Source organism: Anopheles coluzzii, chromosome X, assembly GCF_943734685.1.
Source record: "Anopheles coluzzii chromosome X, AcolN3, whole genome shotgun sequence".
Taxonomy (NCBI): Eukaryota; Metazoa; Arthropoda; class Insecta; order Diptera; family Culicidae; genus Anopheles; species Anopheles coluzzii.
In genome coordinates this window covers 20,501,812-20,524,435 of record NC_064669.1, presented here as the reverse complement: position 1 = coordinate 20,524,435, position 22,624 = coordinate 20,501,812, and the positions used below count along the sequence as shown (strand labels likewise).

The 22,624-nt window shown below is 40.8% G+C and overlaps 1 pseudogene; it reads left to right on the top strand.

Annotated features, from left to right (window-relative positions):
* The first annotated feature begins 18,291 nt into the window (after window positions 1-18,291).
* LOC120947503 (uncharacterized) lies at window positions 18,292-20,184 on the top strand (annotated as a pseudogene).
* Window positions 20,185-22,624: the final 2,440 nt, after the last annotated feature.

Sequence of the window (22,624 nt, the reverse complement as noted above, 5' to 3'; positions counted from 1 at the left end):
AATATATTTACATTTGTCCTAAATTCTACTTTTGTTTTTTTACGTCCTACTCCTAGTCCACTCCACGAGCACTCCATTAAAAAAACTCTATTAAAAATTATGTACAGGGCTTCATGCATCCTTGGTATGCTTCCTACGGACTTTAGTTGTTTAAGAAGCCACGTTTTTATAAAAGAAAAACGCTCCGTCAACATCAAATCCGCCTCAAATTTGGCTAGCTCGTTTTTGTTACTAATTTTGGCAAAGACAAACCCATCTGCTTCATCCTCTTGCACTATAACTGCAACAGTATCCAAAGGCTGAATTGGATGTTGACGTTGCATTGCTAAAAGTTCATCTAATTTCATATGTACATCTGTTGTTAGATTTGTCAATATATGTATTTTCCTGTTATTTTCAACAGCAAGGCTTCTGCAATGACATTCCTGCTCGCATCCACATCCGGCAGCTGCCACACTCGAAGCGTTCAACCTGCAATGATAATATAAGTATATTCCACATTTCGTTTAGATGAAAGTTATGGGGTTATTTATTGATATAAAATGTGTTTTAGTTGATCTTACAGGTTACAAAGGCGAAGAATTTACGACGAATCTCGAACAAACAGTACAGAACAACAGCTGACGTTCTTCAAATAAGTTCAAATAAGTAATACAGCTGAAAAATGAAGGTTTATTAGTTGTAAACCGATCTAAATTTTACGCATTTTGATCCTTTATTTATATACTTACAGGATACCAGGAAACACAAACAGTTTCTTCGTAAAAGTTTTCTACAGTTCTGAATTTTATTTTAACATGCACAAAAGCGATGCGGCTATCTTTCAATAAAAAGTAAACAAAAGAGTTTCGTTTTAATTTAATTTTGACAGCGGGTGTGGTGATGGCTTGAGCGATTTGGAACAATCATTCTCCGGACAGGATTCGATCCGATCCGTGACGTCACTGAGCGCCGGTTCATTTAAAGCTTCTTCTCTGAGTTCTCCTTATACCAACAAGCAAAGTTGAAGCAGAGAAGAAGCTGTGGCGGTTTCCATACAAACTCTCTCTGAGATTGTTGAAAGGGTGTTCCTGCCGACGCTCCTGCCGCCGCCCCTGCCGCTGCTCCAGCCGCCGCTCTTGCCGCCGCTCCTGCCGCTGCTGCTGCTATTGCTCCTGCCGCTGCTCCTGCCGCTGCACCTGCTGCTTCTGCTGCCGCTGCACCTGCTGCTTCTGCTGCCGCTGCACCTGCTGCTTCTGCTGCCGCTGCCGCTACTGATGCCACCGTTCTAGCCGCCACGGCAAACGAACACATGAGAGTGGACTGCACGGCGGTAATGTTCAAAGCACCGCTCATAATTCCTTCCTGCTCCTTTCCCATCTGCTCCTTAGATGAACAGTTTGCGGTAAAACGCAAACAATTTCCGGAGACGGATAACGAGAGTGACGCCTCAAGTTAATCAACACTTAGCTTTACGAGCGTGACCAAGCGCAAGCCTGGTCGGCCTCCCAAGCGGCTCACCACTACACAACCATGATTTTAATTTTGTCGCAATGGATACAAACGTGGTTTTTGTCAACAAAAAATCGTGGTGTTAATGGTAGCTATAATTTAGCAACTATTAACATTAATGCAATATCTAATGCGACAAAATTAGAAGCCCTCAGGACATTTATTCGGACGATGGACTTGGACATCATATTTCTTCAGGAAGTGTGTTGTGCAGATCTCTCGGTTCCTGGATACAATGTTATTAGCAATGTTAACGTGGTAGAGAGGGGTACGGCGATTGCTTTACGTGACCACCTAAAATTCTCTCATGTTGAACGCAGCTTGGATTCACGTCTAATTTGTCTTCGGCTTGAGAGTAATGCCACCCTATGCAATATTTACGCTCCATCAGGGAGTCAGCGGAGAGCGGGGAGGGAGGAATTTTTCGAACAAACGTTACCATTCCTATCTGCGGAATGCATGTGATCATGTTATTCTCGCGGGCGACTTCAACTGTGAGTTGGAATCAAAGGATGTGACGGGCGCGAGAAATTTCAGCCTTTCTTTGCGAAACGCGGTAAATAACATGGGTTTGTGTGACAGCTGGGAGGCTCTCCGAGGATACGCGGTAGAGTTTTCTTATGTCACCAGTGGTTCTGGATCACGTATCGATCGGTGTTATGTTTCTTCCTCACTGAAAACACAGTTAAGAGCGACCGGCATGCATGTCCTTAACTATTCGGTCCACAAGGCTCTCACCGTTCGTCTCTGCCTACCAATCGCGCCGAGTCGTATGCGCAGCAATGGCTATTGGCAACTGAGACCACACGTGCTATCCGAACAAAATCTGAGGGAGTTCAAATGCAAGTGGAACTATTGGACCCGACAGCGAAGAAATTACGGCTCGTGGATGCAGTGGTGGGTTGAGCTCGCGAAGCCTAAAATAAAATCGTTTTTCCGGTGGAAAACAAACGAACGCTACCAAAGTTTTCGCTTGCATCATGAACTCCTTTACAGAGGGTTTAAGTCCGTATACGAGCGATATCTTTCTGACCCATGTGAGTTAGTAAATATCATTCGTATGAAAGGGAAGATGCTATTTTATTTTTTTATTTTTATTTTTTATTTTATTAATTGCTCGGCCACGTTGGGTTACAGCAATAGTGCTTACTGACTATAGTATACAATTATTCACGAAGGAGTAGGAAGGAGTTTATGGTACGGAAAAGGAGCGAAGACGGGATCGGTAGACAGGATAGGAGAGGACAGCAGGAAGGGAAGGCGGAAGTGATTACATTAGTAAACGCTGCTACAGCTTGATTTATGTCATCATCAGTAAAGCACCAATCGGTACCGGCTAAAATATGATGAAGCTTTTGGTAGTCCAGTTTCCTAAAATTGAACATACGAGCCGTAGGTATTCGTTGAGAGGATGCAGGGCGAGAGTGCGTTAGGAGCACACTTGTCTCATGAGCAGGATGATGATTGTCTAGCGCGACGAGTGGAACAGGTGAAGCTATGACGGGGGAGCAGCGCTCCAAGAAGGCATAGCATTGGCAGCATTCTCAAATAGAAGGTCCAATTGACTTCCGCGTAGATTTTTTATGCCAGATAATTGCGGCAAACCGTTTACCGACATTCCATCAAGCAGAGAAACATTTTCACGAGATACACCAGTAGGAATGAAGTGATTAACGCACGATGCAAACACATCCATATCAAGCTCAGATAGACAGAGAGGCGTAACTCGTCTAGTTTTGTGCGCAATCCTCATACTTTTTGATAGTAGATGTTTAGTTGATCGATCGAAGGGATGAGAGAGCGAGATGCGCCGGGAGTGCTCTCGCTGCAAGTTATTAACGGCGAAAGAGAGTCGGACGGATTATGTGTATTAGATGCAGGGTTAGCTTCCATCAATTCGGGTAAAGTCGGTAGTTCATGAGAATCTTCAGCCGGATCAGCCGGTTTACGCTTGCTGAAAGTACTGCGTATAAGGCAAGCTCATAGGGCCATAATCTGGCGAAATAGTGAAATCAGCGTTTCGCAGTTGTGTCGTGTGGTTGATAGAAGGTGGCGAGGAAGGATGATCCGATTCACGATTAATAGGCGCAGAAGGTGCAAGGGATGCTGCAGTAGTGGGTCGCCAAACATTGACGGAGCGGGGATTTAGGTCGATGAACTCCTTAAAAGAGATCCCGCGAGGCCAGGTTGAAGCAGCCAAAGCAATAGCCCGGTGCGAATCCGGTACACCAATTTTAAAAGATACGTAGGAGAGCGTAGAAAGATCCCGGTCGCATCGTACAAGGCTATATACCAAGATGTCGTATGTCCCTATGTTAGAACAGGCCATTTCGCGGATCGCTTCAATCGGAGTATCAGGAGCAATACGGGAGATAAAGACCCAAGTACGGGGTGGGCGTTCAGGAACGGTCGTAATATTATTGCAGGACAACCCTGTGCCCGATGAAAGCATAGCGCGTGTAACGGTATTGGTAGGCGATGGGTCGGGAGAGCGATCCAACAATCGACGTTTAGAAGAATTTTCACCAACAGCTTGATGGGTGAGCTTAGAGGCCGCAACTGGAATCGTGGTCGTTGAGTGCGTAGCAGGAATCGCAGAATGGTGAGCACTCGATGTAGTGGTATGCGTGGCAAGATGAGAGTTGAGCTTGTTCATTAGTGAGTTGAAGGAAGTGAGAAGCTCACGGTGCATGAGATCAAGCTCCTTGATGCCATGCTTAACTTCATCAAGCGTTGTGAGTAGTGGAGCCTGTGAGTAGTTGCGTTCCATTGAGTGAGAAGCAGTAAGTGAGTCGATGAAATCTTTCACGGAACGAATTGACGATGCTGATTCCTGTTTCATCAAAGCTATCTCGTTTCTAAAACAATCCAGTGAAGAGGAAAGTTCAAGTCGCAAGCCAGCTGATGCCGCCTGCACAGAACGTGAGGAATCGCAGAAATCGGACTGCAACGATTCCAACAGGTAGGCAGCGTCACGAGAAAGGCCGTGCGAGAAGCGTAAAGTGTCAACGGCCCGCAAACGCTGAGCACAATCCGCGCAAGCCCAGAATAAATTTTGTGACTTCTTAAAAACACGCAGGAGCGGGGTTGAAAGTCCAATGCACTTATCGTGGTAATAGTGTTCACAAAGACCGAAGCACGGAATTGGATCGTTGCTAATAGCACCTTCACATTTCTTACAGATCACAGACGCCATTGCAAAATAGACCAAAGTTCGACTGAACAGTGCGTGATCACAACAACCGCAGGCGGATTGCAATGTTTATATGATTTGATGGGGACACCAAACTACACTGGCAAATTCCAGGATGGGACGGACTAAAGAACAGTATAATGTTTTAAAACTGAAAGGATCTTTAAAGTCGGCCGAGACACGTAAGACAAATCCTAACAGTTTAAGAGCTTTAGTGACGATAGTTTGATAATGGCTAGATAAACTAAGCTTACTGTCTAAAATAACTCCTAAGTCCCGAACCTGAGAAAAACGTGGAACGCTGTCTTCATTGATTTTGTAGTTATAAATAATAGGATTTTTTTTCTTTGAGAATGTTATACAACTACATTTGCTAACATTAAGTAACATTTCATTATTAAAACACCATGCAGAAAAATAGTTTAACGAGTCTTGTAACATTTCACAGTCGTCAGAATATTTAACAGGTAGGAACATTTTTAGTTCGTCAGCATATAATAACAATTTAACATGAGGAATAGCAAACACGACATCGTTAATAAATATAATAATTAGTAAAGGTCCTAATATACTCCCTTGAGGAACACCAGATAAATTATGGAATGTGGCAGATAAACTAGTTCCTATCTTAACGTTAATGCAACGATCAGTTAAATAACTTCTTAACCACTCAGCAACATTTGTGTGAACACCATACTTTGATAGTTTAGTTTAGATAGCAATAGAAAGTGGTTGACCTTGTCAAAAGCAGCGCAGAAGTCAGTATAAATGACGTCAACCTGTAAGCCCTTGTCAATATAGGAGTGGCAAAAGTTAAATATATTAGATTGGTCTCAATCGATCGTTTCGGCATAAAGCCATGTTGAACATTAGAAATTAATGGTGAAAAGGCTTGGAGCATATGACGAGACATTATCTTTTCAAACAGTTTACTGCACGCACATAACATTGAAATTCCTCTATAATTGCACACATTACTTTTGTCAGCTTTTCCACAGGAAACATCCACGATGATTTCCAAAGACGCGGGAAGCATTTCGATTGCAAGGATTTGTTGAATAATTTGGTCAGTATGGGAATGAGAGCAGCCTTGCAGTTAATGAGAATTGCGCTGGGAATATTGTCAGGCCCAGGTGCGTAGGAAAGCTTCAACAACGAAATAGCAGATTCCACCTCATCATCGTTGATTAGTGGTGTGCATAAATTAACCTCATCATTTATGAAGGATAAAGCCAATGTTGAGTTAGACGGTATCGAGGAATTGTTGGTGTACACAGAAGAGAAATATGAGGCAAATGCATTGCAAAACTCTTCATCTCCGGTAATGGTGTTTCCCTCAAACTGCATCGAGGAAGGAAGTCGTCCACAGGATTCCTTATCTTTAGCAAATTTCCAGAATGATGTGGGATGTCTTTTGATATTGATTTCAATTTTCCTGACCTAGTTGGCGTAGGCGGTTCGGTTCAGCTGCTTATATATTTTTGAGGCGCGAGCAAAATTTATTTGATTAGTGCTGTTTTTTAGTCGATGCAGTTTTTTAAGGGCCCGTGATCTTCGACGTTTAGCCAAACGTAGTGCAGAATTGGTCCATGTTGGATGAGCACGAACATTAAACCGTGGGATGAATTGTTCATACAGTTCATTCATTTGAGAAAAAAATTCAGCCACACTGGCGTTGATGTCATCATAATCAACGATAGAGTCCCAGTTGATTTGGTTAAGTGCAGAAACGAGATCAGTGAAATTAGTTCGTCTAAAATTGAGATCTGCTTGACGTGGGGGTTGAGATGACGGTACACTGTATTGCGGGAGCGTGAAGTATGTAAGTAAAACTGGATGATGTCCATCAGGTTCAACAATACTTTCGATGCATAATTCGATTGGCCTCATGTAATCAGTAACTTTGTCGTTCGCAAACACTAGATCTAACATATTGTTATTGTGGTTTAGAACAGTGTTAAGTTGGCGAAGACCTTCAAAGCTTAGTTCATCGAGTAGAGCTTGACTGGTAGGGGATAGTCGGGTAAGCATAAGATTCAGTGTCGGAAATTTGCCGTTGATATCCCACTTAAGATTAGATTGATTGAAGTGCCCGAACAGAATAAAAAAGTCATTCTTATATTTCTCTCTCGTTAAGTGCAATGAATTACAGAATGCATTTATGGTGTCCATGTTGGCTGATTGATCAGGAGGCAAATAAAATGATCCGATGATTAGCGAAACATTAAGAACTTTTACTCGAACCCAAAGGCATTCAATTGTAGATGTGTTTGTCGAGCACAGAGAGGAAGCATAATTTGCATTGATCGCAACGAGGACACCACCACCTCTACATTTGTTACTGTTTGCTGCAGAACGATCCGTACGTAATGTATTAAAGCGGTTGTTATCAAACAAAAGCTCAGATGGAAAGCTGTCATCTAGCCACGTTTCCGTAAGAACGATAACATCCCTGTCGGCGATTGCAGTATTAGCAAAACATTCAGAGGTTTTATTACGTAAGCCTCTGACGTTTTGATAAAATATATTGAATGTGTTTAGTACTGGCTCCATAGGTAAAGTTGAATGACTTAATGTTGGCTTAAAAAAGTCGAACCGGAGGAATTACTTTGAATCAGGTGAGTTTCAGGTGAGTTTGCATTTTTAAGATGATGGCTCGGTGATAGACTATGTTGTGTTGTGTGTGTTGGTGGGATCACACTTGTGCAGTTGACATCATTATGCATAAAATTAGTAGTTGAGAAACTTCTGGTAGTTGAATTGTTTGAAGCAGGAAAGCAAGATACCGGGAGTGTTGGTGTGAATTGTTTCTGTGTACGTTGGTGAAATTCAAACTGGCGGTAAACAAATCCGCATGGCCAAGTTGAAGGAGAGAAAGCGAGCTCGCCAAACTCCGATGGAATGCCGATCTTAAAGGACACATACTTTAGTGAGCTTGTAACGCGACCTCTTGGTATGACACACTTCACCGAACAGTTAGTGCATTTTAACCTTCCTAGAATGAACATTTTCATGTTCTCCTCAGTTACAGTGGGTGCAATCCTAGTTACAAACATCCAAACTTTTGGTTCAGGTGCAGGAATGAATTGTATGGTGTCTGTGTTGATGTGATCTTTGGCAGTGCCGGTTTGAAGAATTGCTTGTGTTGGATTTATGTGTTCATTATCAGAGAGCATACGCGATTGAGAGTGTGGTAGTGAATTCTGTTTGACGGAAGTTGGTGTTGATGACATAGGAGTATCGGTGGATGTGTGGAATGTTTTATCGGTGAGAGAGATGGTACTCACAGTCGGAGCGATTTTCTCACGCTCTTGCGGCATCACTCTATTTGGATCCAGCTGAGATATCCTTTGATCAAGCTCACTCCGTATTGCATTTTTCAACTCATCTTTCAGTGTATTCATCAAGCACGAAATTGATGAGAATAAATCTGATCTCGAGTCACGGCATTTCTCGCACATCCAGCAGAGACCACGATTGCGTGCCACCTCCTTAACACAAGTGGCGGCAAGTTTAATGCATTCCGGATGAAAGGCAGAATTGCACTCCGAAAAAGGAAGATTGCCAATACAAACAACCGGATCTTTGTTGATAGTTGTAGAGCAGATTGCACAGTCCATTATGAGAGAGAGTATCGATCACTTAGGTGGGCAGTGAGAGTGAACGGAGAGGACACTTATTGATGAGCTGGTGCGAATTACTCTCTGAGTGTATTAAGCAGGGTCAATAACACTGAACCGCAGTCGCCGATGAAACAGAAATCACGTAGAAATACAATTCAGGTACGCGTTCTCGTAGAAATTCTCGTACGATGCAGGAACAAAATGCTTCAACACAGCAACACAGCAAAACTTGCGACAGGAACAGCTTCACAAACTCAAAAACGAACGATTTCAAACCAAAATCACACCAAAAACAGACAGTACACAGGAGCAACGCAGAAACACGTCCAAACGCTTCAGTGGCCAACTCTCTCCACGTACCATAGCTTGGGGAGCAGAAACGAGTAGAACTTTTTCCACGATGTTTAAATTCCTCATGCGATGCAGCCAGACTAACGAGGCGAAGTGCTGGATCACGACATCCCAATTGTGTCCCATATCGTCACGGATATTATTAGAAAACTAGCTGGCCCGGTAAACCTAGTTTTACCCCACATTTTATTAGTTGCCGATTAAGTATTTGAAGTTGCAAATTACTTATCCGGCACTACAACCGCTTTGCGGTCTTGGCCTGCCTCAGGAGTGTCCGAAACCGCTCACGGTCTCGCGCCTTCGTCTGCCAGTCCGTTAAGTTGCAAATATAGGTGTTTAAATTCACATTTAATTTTTTATTCATTTTATTTGTTTTCATTGATGTCATTGTCGTTAATTACTCAAATAATATGTTTAAGAACATAATTTGGAACAGTAAAACAGTGTAGAATTACGTAGATTGATTTATTACATGCAAATAATTACATACTTGTCACACACATATAACTACTATGAATCTCTAATGCAAATCTCGAAGCGCTAATGAATGGACGATATTTTTGGTTAATCTGTCTTTAGCTAGTATGTATAGATTGGAAGGTTTACCCACGCGAGAACATGCCACATATAATTGTCCATGCGAAAAACACGATGTTCGTAAGTCCAAACCGCAAACAGACATCGTTTGACCTCGGGTAAGACCGCAGCCGGGCAAACCGAAAAAAAACACCGTAACGAAAAATGTTGTTAACACTTGCGAGTTTAACATCAGTTACAATGTTACTGTTGTGTCCGCACGAATGAGACGTAGACGGTGTGTACGGCACAAACAGAATATGTATATTTTATCACTATCTTTGGTATATGTTTAACCGTTTACAATAATAAATAATACCACACAATAACACGCAATGCGGGGAGAGGACGGCTGGTCCTTCTCGCGCCGCGATCCTCACTGAGGACGTCACAGGATGACAGCCTTGCTGTCAACAGTGAGCCCTCAGGATGAGGCAGCGGTCTGTCCACAACAGTTACAATTATTAAAGCAAGCATATTTGTTCGTTTTGGAACATCAAACAGCAAACAGGACAAAGCGAAATAGCATGTATTTTTTAATTCATTATTCCAAAACTAAAGTACTCCATCTCTGTTTTGTCATTATGGATATTTGTGACAGCATCGTAAACCGCTAGGCATTTCACAGCGAGTGTAAACCGCACTTACACCGAGTGTAAACCGCGCTTCACACCGACTGTCAAAGTGCTGTATACAACAACAACAATGATGTCCTTTGTATGGGAGTTAGAAAATTGCTAATAAATTAAGTTTAGTGCAACTTCTGAAAATGATGTGAGTCTTAAAACCTATTCTCATACCACCATAAGGTGTGTGCAAAGTTTCGTTGAAAATGATCCAGCCGTTTCGGAGTTTGCTCGCGACAAACACCGTGACACGAGATTTATATATATATAGATAATATACCTAGCAGACGCAATCTTTCCACGGTATGCAGCCATGGAACAGATATCCTTGATGGTGTGGTCAGTCCTATGTCGAGCACTGTGGTTTTCTGCACGTTGAGACGAGCACCAGAGACACTTCCAAATGCCTCAAATAGTTCTCTCACACGCTCGATTTTGTCAGGAGAGGTTGACACCACAGAGATGTCGTCGGCATATGCATTGACCAGGTCATCCTGATCGCAACAAATACCTTCTAATCTTGTGATGAGGGGTTGAAGATAGAGGATAAAAAGGTGCATGGAAAGGGGATCTCCCTGACGGACGGAACGAAGGATCGGGAAGGAAGGAGAGAGGATTCCATTGATAAGGATACGGGAGGTAGACCGTTCACCAATAGTTCTCAAAAGCCCCACTAGCCCCGAATTGAAACCCCAAGAGAGCATATTGTTGAAGAGAAAGTCTCTATTGACGCGATCAAAAGCATGTGAAAGATCGAAGGAGACAAGCTTACCACACTTTCGTTTCCTCTGCAAATCTACCACCCTCTCCTTAACGGAAAGAACAGCCTGAAAAATGTTGCATGGTTTATTACAACACTTTTGCGCTGTCGAGACTATCTCCCACCTACCGATGATGCCATCGATTCTGTGTTTGACAATCCGCGACAGAAGCTTGTAATCTACGTTAAGGAGTAATATAGGTCGAAATACAGACATGGTAGTCCCACCTCCCCTCTTCTTAACCAGCACTATGACCCCGTCAACGAAACTTGGAGGAATCTCTCCTAAGAGAGCCTCATTGTGCACGAGCAGAAGCTCGCGCTGAATGGTGCTGAAGGCGCGGAGATAAAACTCTCTTGGTATTCCATCCGGGCCAGTGGACTTCCGCGAAGCTGAACCTTTAATTGCATCGAGAAGCTCACAAGAAGTGATCTCGTCCATGCAATGATTGTTGGTTTCACAGTCCTCGGGAAAAACGCGTGTGCTTGTGAATATGTTGTCTGTAATTGTGTTGGGTGTATCGTGCGTCGTGTAAAGATTTCTAAAGAAGCCCTCAATATGAACATTTATTTCATGAGGCTCAGTTAAGTGCGAACCGTCATCTAATGTAAGCTTGTCGATCACCGTTCGCCTGTTCCTCTGCTCCTTTAACTGGAAAGTTGAAATACTTTCGCCACATAGACGCGTTTCGTTTATGCGGGCGAAGTCCTCAGAAAAACGCCTCTAGAGCAATAGCACCTTCTGCGCCTATTAATCGTGAATCGGATCATCCTTCCTCGCCACCTTCTATCAACCACACGACACAACTGCGAAACGCTGATTTCACTATTTCGCCAGATCATGGCCCTATGAGCTTGCCTTATACGCAGTACTTTCAGCAAGCGTAAACCGGCTGATCCGGCTGAAGATTCTCATGAACTACCGACTTTACCCGAATTGATGGAAGCTAACCCTGCATCTAATACACATAATCCGTCCGACTCTCTTTCGCCGTTAATAACTTGCAGCGAGAGCACTCCCGGCGCATCTCGCTCTCTCATCCCTTCAATCGATCAACTAAACATCTACTATCAAAAAGTATGAGGATTGCGCACAAAACTAGACGAGTTACGCCTCTCTGTCTATCTGAGCTTGATATGGATGTGTTTGCATCGTGCGTTAATCACTTCATTCCTACTGGTGTATCTCGTGAAAATGTTTCTCTGCTTGATGGAATGTCGATAAACGGTTTGCCGCAATTATCTGGCATAAAAAATCTACGCGGAAGTCAATTGGACCTTCTATTTGAGAATGCTGCCAATGCTATGCCTTCTTGGAGCGCTGCTCCCCCGTCATAGCTTCACCTGTTCCACTCGTCGCGCTAGACAATCATCATCCTGCTCATGAGACAAGTGTGCTCCTAACGCACTCTCGCCCTGCATCCTCTCAACGAATACCTACGGCTCGTATGTTCAATTTTAGGAAACTGGACTACCAAAAGCTTCATCATATTTTAGCCGGTACCGATTGGTGCTTTACTGATGATGACATAAATCAAGCTGTAGCAGCGTTTACTAATGTAATCACTTCCGCCTTCCCTTCCTGCTGTCCTCTCCTATCCTGTCTACCGATCCCGTCTTCGCTCCTTTTCCGTACCATAAACTCCTTCCTACTCCTTCGTGAATAATTGTATACTATAGTCAGTAAGTACTATTGCTGTAACCCAACGTGGCCGAGCAATTAATAAAATAAAAATAAATAAATAAATAAATAAATAAAAATCACATACATAGATAAAATTGAAAAAAATCAGAAAAAAATCACACGTGTTATGTTTCATCGTCTTCCCTGGTCAAACCAAATTCCACGTCCTTCGTATAATGTCCGGTGTTTACTATTTGGCTTAGAGACTTTACAGCATAGGAGAACTACGGCTCAGATAACTTTTATGCATAATTATTAATTGGAGATTTTGATGCACCTGACATTTTAAATTTTATTTGCTTTTCTACTCCCTCTAGAGGTCTTAGAAGTAGAGAGCTACTAAGAAGCCCTTTTAGATCGACTGGTTTTGGTGCCAATGATCCACTGCTCAAAATGATTGATGTGTATAATAGGTTAGGGTTATCAGCAGATTTCAATCAATCCGTTAGTCAGCTGCGTCAGCATATTCAAGTTAGTTCTAGGGCCATACTTTAAACTTGTACTCTGTAGGCATACTGCCCGATAACTTTGATTTAAAGAAATAAATAAATAAATACATAAATAAATAAATAAATAAATAAATATGTGGTGCTCGAGCATTAGACACGGCAAGAATCTCCAGCATAATAGGAGGATTTCTTTGGCATGGCAATGGAGGAATCCGAGTTCCACTGCAGCAACTGGCTTTACCACGGAAGCGAGGGGGACTGAACCTGCACATACCAGGAATAACTGCATATGCCCTCTTGACAAACCGATACCGAGCAGAGTGCAGCTCCCTTAAATACAGCGAGCCTCATATCGTCCAAGCTGGTAATCCTCCAAATCTGGCCACCATTCCAACCTGGTATCCCTGCCTAAAAATCATAGTAAGACAACTGGCATATTTACCCGCTGAATATGTCTCAAACCCCTCTTCATGTAAACTTCGTCGCATACTTGTAGACTAGCTACCAGATGCCAAAGTAGCACATGAAAATCAGCAACTTTGTTGGACCAGAATCTGGGCTAATATGCAAAGCTTTGATTTATCAGCACAACAACGAGCTACTCTATACATGCTAGCAAATGGTAAAGTGTCACATGGAGAGCTTTTGTTTCGGATGGGAAGAAGGGCTTCCAATCAATGTTCGTTTTGTCCCCAAATGGAAAGTCTGGACCACAAATTTGCTTGCTGTAGTAGAGTAGCGACGGCTTGGGCACTGCTGCAGCAAGAAATAGTTTCAATAGCTCCAGGAGGCCCCTATTTGTTCAATAGTCTGCGATTTCCAGAACTAGCAGGAGTTAGTCTGGGAATACGTACAGTATCGGACAGAAAGATAGGGCATTGGTTTTTTAACGCACCATGCACCCGTTGGGTCAAGTTTATGTGTGGTTTGTATGTGTTTGTGTTTGTGTGTGTGTGTATGTGTGTGTGTGTGCATGTGTGTGTGTGTATGTGTGTGTGTGTATGTATGTTTGAATGTGTATTGATGTGTGTGTTTGTTTCACAAGTAGGTCGTTTCGGATAGATTTGTCAGTAGTTTTTTTGTGTTTTGGGTTAGGTTTTTGTTGTAATTTGCAGGACCACCGCCCTCGCGAGCAGTGATCCCTATTCAAAAATGCAATAAGCTCAGTTTTTGATCTTATTGCCGTCGCCCACGATGACATTAATCATGCGTTGACGCATCGACATCACCAGATTCTGGATCGTTTCAGGTGGAATTTTGCTCCACACCTCTTGCATGTGATCAAAGAGATGATCCAGATCTTCCGGTATGTTTTTACCCAGCCTCTTCTTGAAAATTGCCCAGAGGTTCTCAATGGGATTGAGATCCGGGCTAAGGGCTGGCCACTTCATTGTTTTGACATTGTTGTCAGCAAGCCAAGTTTGGACAGTCCCGGAAGTATGCTTAGCATCGTTGTCTTGCATAAACATCCAAGACCGAGGAAGGTTTTTCCTAGCGTGTGATAGCAAATGAGTATCAAGAATATCTCGATACCCAAACCGATTTGAATTACCGTGGATTCGAACCAACGGACCCATCCCATAGTAGGAGAAGCATCCCCACACCATGAGACTACCACCGCCATGCTTAAAAGTTTTGAAGCAGTATTTCGGATCAAGAGCACAATTAACAGGGCGCCGAACCAACCTGCGTCCGTCCGACCCCTGTCGATTGAATTTTGACTCGTCTGACCACAAAACCCTGCGCCAATCCTCTTCATCGAAGAACATGTGCTCAATTGCAAATAACACCCGTGCGTTTTTATGCGCAGGTGTTAAATTGGGCACTTTGACTGGCACTCGCGCGAGTAGCCCGGCACTGACCAATCTTCGCTGAACTGTTCTCGGCGTCACCGCCAATTTCAGTCTGCCTCGGATCTCTGGTGCCGAGCTAAACGGATGTTTCTTCGATATGTTAACAATCTTACGGTCTTCCTCCGCCGTGGTCTTCCGAGGACGTCCGGGTGACTTGCGCGTTTCGGTTGTCCGAAGCGCGTTCGCCACAAAAGTGCGCGATCGTTCCATCACGAACTCGATCGTTCTGCGCTTAATGCCAGCAGCCGCCATTCGCTTAATGATATGGCGCTGATAATCGGTACAACGTTTACCTCGACCCATTGTAATAAAAATTGCTTGCTTAGACCGTCAAGAACACACTGGTTAAAAACTTGGACACGACTGATGCCGTGCACTGCCTGCGTTCTGCTTTTATACGCGATGAATCACATCGTTGTCGAGCAGCAAAAAAGCGTATGGATAAAAACAATCAATGAGTAAGCGAGTGACCATGTACCCATTCAAAACCAGAACAGAATACTGCCGCGCTCATGAAACAAAACGCACGCTGTTTCACATGATAACACACATAAACAGAATGCTTTCAATGCAATATGAAACCATGTCAAGCTACGTTTCTTCAGACAAAAACCCGCGCACTCGCACACACACACACACACACACACACACACACACACACACACACACACACACACACACACACACACACACACACACACACACACACACACACTCGCGCGCACACACACACACTCGCGCACACACACACACACACACACACACACACACACACACACACACACACACACACACACACACACACACACACACACACACACACACACACACACACACACACACACACACACACACACACACACACACACACACACACACACACACAAACACAAGTAACGTGGCAAAACAAGTGTACGGTGCGTTGAAAAAACTAGGGTCCTATCATTCTGTCCGATACTGTATATGTATTCTTAGGTTGTTTGCCAACTACATTTTCCACATCGTTGAAAACAACGATGATGAGATAGATTTAGTCGTTCTTAAGTGTGCACTACTTTTGTAAATGTTAAGTTTTTTTTTTTGTAAATATCCACACTAGTAAATAGAAATTAATCTGTACACGCAAATAAATATATTAAACAAAAATAGAAATGTATGAAGCTCCTGTTTCTAATATAATTGTAATTGTTGCCCGGTGTATTTTTAGGCTGCTTTCTGGACTTAAGTTATTATGTTTAGTGCCTTTTGTTTTTAAGAAATTTAATCTTGTTGTGGCTTTACAGGGTTTCGAATCATATAAGGGAATAGTTCAACCACTTAGAGGAATGTTGCAAATCAGTAGGGGAATGTTGCAAGCAAGCTGTGGATGTTTGCAATCACTTAGGGGAGTTGTGCAATCGATTAGGGGAATGTTGCAAGCGTACTGTGGAGCTGTCATCAGACTGTGGGTGCCGGTGTAAATACCTTAAAATATTTTCGTCAATCATCGACGTCAATCGTCGTCAATGAAATCATCGACGTTGCACTACCCTGAAAGTTTCAACTTTCAAGGTGCTGAGTGATAACCCTAATTTGTTTTTTAGATGTAATACGTGTAACACCATCGACATGAGCAATACAGGCATAAGCGTTAATAGGAAAAGTATTGATGATAATATTAGTAACTTGATTAGAAAGTGTATGCAAGAATTGGAAGCTGATGTTAGTGAGAGCCTAAATAAAGGATTGGACGAAAATAGGACACATTTACACAATGCAGACAAGTCGCTTGTATGCAATTGCCATGCAAGTTCGCGTGAGATAGAAAACATTGACGAGCCTTACGGGGGTCCTGAAAATGACGTGCCTGAATTAATGTATAACAACCATTCTTGCAATCTGGTTGAGGACAAGAAGAATGTAACCGAAGATGAAATTACTTGGTCTAAAGTGGTCAGAAAAAATAAAACAATCATGGCAAAACATAATGATCATGCCTTAGAAAATAAAATTGACTCAGATGAACACAACGCACTCAACAAAATATGTGATATCGATACTGTAAAATTAAATAAAAGAATAAAAAACCAATTTGTAATCATTCCTCATAAAATTCAATCATGCAATGTAACCAGAGCATATTTGCGAGCCAAATTGGACCCTGTTAAGTACAACCTCTCAGATTTTCGAAATGGTACTGGGGGTCTAATTATGGTACAATGTCCACTAAATACTAACAAAGAAAAATTACGTAAAGACATTGAAGCAGGTCGTGGAGCGGAATATTCAACATTTAATCCATTGATTAGAATGAAAGTAATGGGCATGACTGAAAATTACTCTGATGAAGAAATTATCAACTTTTTACAAAAGCCGAATTCTATGATACCATAGGTACAAATCAAAATTGCTGACAGGTACGAAAATAAAAAATTTAAGTATGAAAAGTTTAATGTTTTTATTGATGTAGATGAAAAATCATGCACTATGCTAAACACCCTAAAAACTATACGTATTGGGTTTGCTGATTGTCGTCTGGTCCGTTCTATAAGAATATTACGGTGCTTCAAATGCTCGCAATATGGACACACCAAAACATTTTGCGAAAATGAAGAAACATGTTCAAAATGTGGTGAAAACCACCTAACAGTAACGTGCAAATTATTATGCTTCAGGTGTATAAATTGTGAAAATGAAAATCTAAAAAATAATGCCATGCTAGATACAAACCATGTAGCCAATAGTAAATGGTGTCCAATATATAAAAAAGACTTAGAAAAAATGTCCAAACTTGTACAATAGCAATCAAAGAATAGCACCCCAAAAAATGGGGAAATAATTTACTTAAACGTCGCAGGTCTTTCTACACATTATATTCTGCTCAGAAAAACTGTGGAAACTATTAAACCCTTATTAGTTTTCATTTCTGAAACTCACATCACAGAAAGTGAAGCATTTGAACAATATTATATTCCTGGATATAGATGTTCTTTTTGTTTATATCATTCAAGACATACAGGAGGTGTGGCGCTGTATATCAGAGATTCTGTTCTTTTTAAACAAATTCTAAGCGAATCAATTGATGGAAATTGGTTTTTGGGTGTCAATATTTTGCGAGGCATGTCTCCAGCTTTATATGGTGTTAGGGTAAGTGTACCTATAGTGGTGCTAGTACCAATAGTGGTTGTAGTGGAATAAAATACATGCGCCACGAAAAAATTAATACAGTTATGTTACGTGTCCTATAGCAAAACGTTATTTGACCCTTTACCTTGTTTTTAAGAGGTAAATCTTTCCATTTCGAGAAGAATAGGCCTCAAAGTTCACATTAAAAAAAAAATCAACAATATTATGATTTCCTTAAGATTTCTTAACAAAAGTTGTATTTTTCTTAAGCCTGTAAATAACTGTATGGTTATCAAAATTATATTATTATTCAACTAATACCAATAAATATAGTTGAATAACTCAAATTTATGGCATTAACTCATTTTTTACCATATTTTTTATGGTTTTTACCATAGTGCCATTATAGGCACAAGAAACAGGCATGTTCCCATAGTGGTCATAGTTGACTGTACACAAATGACAGTCAGAAAACGAGAAGTAAACAAGTAAGCATTTTTCAATTTTTGACAATATAAAAGGAAAATTTGATAAATTTATTGTATTTTAACAAATATGAAACACGTAAAAGCATTTCAGAATGGAATCTGCATTGACCAAAGGACCCAGATATGATGAAACGGCCATCTCCTGTTGCATAGAGCTGATAACCTCTAAACAAAAAACCGTGTATGGAGCGTGCAAGGCTTACGGTATTCCTCAGTCTACCATTCGGTATCGGATGTGTGAAAAATGGTCATCTAAAGCAAGGTGTGTTTATTAAGGAGGTGAATTGTTAGCGCGTTTTCCGGGCGCCATCATTGAGTATTGTTATGTCAAATCGCATACAATTTTCTATACCCCCCTCCAGCCCTCCCCGATTTTAATACCGGAGCATCCAGTATTGTTATGTCAAGTCGTGAAATGTCAATTTGCTCTGAAGCACTTCACCTCCTAATATCCATACACCTTGATCTAAAGTACGAAAAGGACCACGCACAGTGCTTACAGAAGATGAGGAGCGAAAACTTAAACAATACTTGATTGCAATGGGGAAAAAGGGTTTCCCGGTTGTAAAGGAGTTGTTGCTACACAAAGTTAAATCGTACTTGGATTCCAATTTACGCAAAACCCCGTTTAAAAATAATGTTCCAGATATATTTTACATTTGTATCGTTAAAATGACAATTTACAAAACATAATGATCGGTTTCAGGTCGCAAATGGATGAAAGGGTTTCTTCGTCGACATCGTGAGATTGCCATCCGAACTCCGGAAACTGTTTCTTCTGCTAGCGCTAAAGTATGTGAAGCTGATATTCGTGGATGGTTTGCAAACCTTACATCGTATCTGGAGGAAAATAACCTAATTGAAGCAACATTAGATCCAACAAGAATCTACAACGGCGACGAAACATAGTTTTTCTTACATCCTCAGACAAAAGCTGTGTTTGCTAATCGTGGCAGCAAAAATGTCTATGAATGCGAACACGCTGACAGCCACAAAAACATAACAGTAATGTTCACATTTGGAGCCGATGCAGATATTATTGACCTATGCGTGATGCTCCCTATGAAACGCATACCTGCTGATATACTACGAGAGTTTCCTGCAAACTGGGGCGTCGGCAAAAGTGAAAAGGGGTGGATGGACACTCCCGGTTTCATGCTGTACATCCGGGAACTATTTTACCCCCATCTTCTCAAGAAAAAGGTGAAGTTTCCTGTGCTACTTTTTGTGGATGGTCACTCTTCCCATACGGCGGCAGAGGTTGCCGAATTATGTTTGAAATTAGGTATCGTTTTAATAGCGTTGTACCCCAATACCACATGAATCACGCAACCAGCAGACGTAGCTATATTCAAAACCCTTAAGAGCGCCTGGAAAAGTGCTGTGTCGAATTGGCGGATGGAAAATGGTGGTGTTAATTTGCTGATAAAACACTTTCCAAGTGTATTGCAAAAGGCAATGGAAAAAGGAATACAACCAGCAAGTATCAAAAACGGATTCAAGGTTTGTGGGCTTTTTCCTTTCGGTCCTGACAATGTTGATTATGACAAGTGCATTGCCCGACCGGTTAAACAAAGTGAAGTCAATACTACCGAATCTACCATCATGGATCCAGCATCATGTTCAGCTGAGATGCCTTCTGAACTGATTGCTTCACTCAATCCTGGTAACGTTGTTATTTCAACTGAAAAAATTCAGGCTGCAATACAATGTATCGGAAGGGAACGCATCATGAAATTCAATGCAGGCCTCGTCGATTCGCAAAATATGGAATCTGCCAGCGAACTTATGCAAGAGGCATACTCAGGTAGTATAATTCTTAAAGAGGAATCAGTATTTGTCGAGGAGATTGGATACTGTCTGTTGGAAGAGCAAAGTGAAGCATCCCAGAACATACTGCGCGAACCAAATCGAGATGATGTTGCATGTCGAAAAATGAGCATTTCTGAGTTGTTACAAACGCCACCTACTTCTCACAGGAGTAACACTCACAGAAACTTTAAAAGAAAATATCACCCAGTTTTGACGGCATCAGACCGGCTGGAAGAAATTTACCGCATTAAAGAGGAGAAAGAAAATGAGGTAGCTAGAAAAAAAGCTAAAGCAGAAGAAAGAAGGCTCGCAAAAATTCAGACAGAGCAGTTGAAAACCGAAAAGGCAACAATCCGAAAACAAAGAAGAGAAAAGGCGGAAATGGAGAAAATTGAAAAAGAAAACCTTCGTCGACAAAAACAGGAGGAGGCTCAAAAGAAGAAAAAAAAATAGACAAGGGAAAACGGACCAACTTAAAAAAAACGTAATCAACAAAAACGATGATACTGTACTGCACTAAGTTCGTAATATAAAATTTAGCCTTTTTTTGTTATGCTCTTGTATTGAACTGTTTTTTTTTCTTTTGTTTTTTATGATAAATCTTTCTATGTAAAACATAATCCTCTTTTTAATATTTTTGTAAGTTCTAAATATTGCAATGCTGAATAAATATATAAGAATTAAGCCTTGGCTATGTAATCAGACATTCAATATTATTTTTTACTACAACACTTTACCAGACCTTCCTCCTCCTCCGTGTGTAATATAATATATCATGTAATATGTAACAATACTTTTATCTATGAATAATTTTAACATTTTGCTTGAAATAATTAGCAAAACAAACTTTTAATTGCATTCAACATTTAGTTTTTTTTTCCCCACTAACATCACTAAAGGAACACAATACAACAACTCTAGGAACCATACCACCATTATGGGTACATCAAAGCGGTGAAAGAAAAAGGGTTTTTATCCTCAATTTGTGATGTTTCACGGTAAAAATGGATATTTTGGGAAAGATAACATATATTTCAAGAACCTTGTACAGAAATATGCATGGATATATCATGTAATCAGACATTCAATATTATTTTTTACTACAACACTTTACCAGACCTTCCTCCTCCTCCGTGTGTAATATAATATATCATGTAATATGTAACAATACTTTTATCTATGAATAATTTTAACATTTTGCTTGAAATAATTAGCAAAACAAACTTTTAATTGCATTCAACATTTAGTTTTTTTCCCTCACTAACACCACTAAAGGAACACAATACAAAAACTATGGGAACCATACCACCATTATGGGTACATCAAAGCGGTGAAAGAAAAAGGGTTTTTATCCTCAATTTGTGATGTTTCACGGTAAAAATGGATATTTCGGGAAAGATAACATATATTTCAAGAACCTTGTACAGAAATATGCATGGATTTATCATTTTTACTCATTTAATTCATGAAAACCTTGTTGTACCGCTACAAATTGCACCACTATTGGTACATTTACCCTATATATCATTCACCAAGTTCTAATGAAACTAAATTTATTGAGCAACTAGAAATATACATTGGTAACATTGATTCAATTGTAGTACAAACTGAACCATCTTCAAAAATCTTCGATCATGAAACAATTAGCATAAAAATAAATGAAAATAAAAAAATATGGACAATAAGTCAACTATTAGCTGGAAGAACTATTCACCGCAAGGGATTTGTTATTTAGTTTCAACAGCACTGGAACAATCGAACTTTGTAGGGATTGAAGAAAGTGCTAGTGGATTACAAAACATAATGGAATTAGCAATTGATAAACTAACTAAGCCGGTCTCGTAGTACAGTCGTCAACTCGTACGACTTAACAACATGCCCGTCATGGGTTCAATCCCCAAATATACCGCGCCGACATACGTAGGACTGACTATCCTGCTATGGGGGGGGAATCAATTAGTCACTGAAAGCCATGCCCACAAGTGGGTACAGGCAGGCCTTGACCGACATCGGTTGTTGAGCCAAAGAAGAAGAAGAAGAAGAAGAAACTAACCGAAGACACAATGATTAAGTCTGCGAAAACAAATAGATGGTATTTACGTGACCTTATATCACTAAAACAAAAACGAGATAGGTTGTACAAAAAATTCATTACTACTAATTGTGAAATATGGTGGCATCGTTATGCAAGTATAAGAATGAATATGTCAAAAAACTAAATACACCTCGTCAGAAATATAATTATGAGGAAATCAACAAAAACAAGGGAAATAGTAAACAGTTGTGGAAATTCTTAAAATCTTTGATAGAGCCTGAGAAAAAATCCACATCAGTAGTAAAGTTTGACGGTCTAATTGAAATAAATGAGTCTGCTATAGCAACAAAATTTAACGAATATTTCATTACCAGCATAAAAACAATTAATGATAACATACAAGTGGTTCCTAAGCCAAATCAACTAATACAGACTGGAAATCCGAGACATTTGTTCAACTTCAAAACAATATCCCTGAATGATTTAAAAACAATTTGTTGCAATCTAAAAAAAATACAGCAGCTATAGGGAAAATAAATTCAAGAGTGATTAAAGATAGTTTTGATATCATTGGAGGA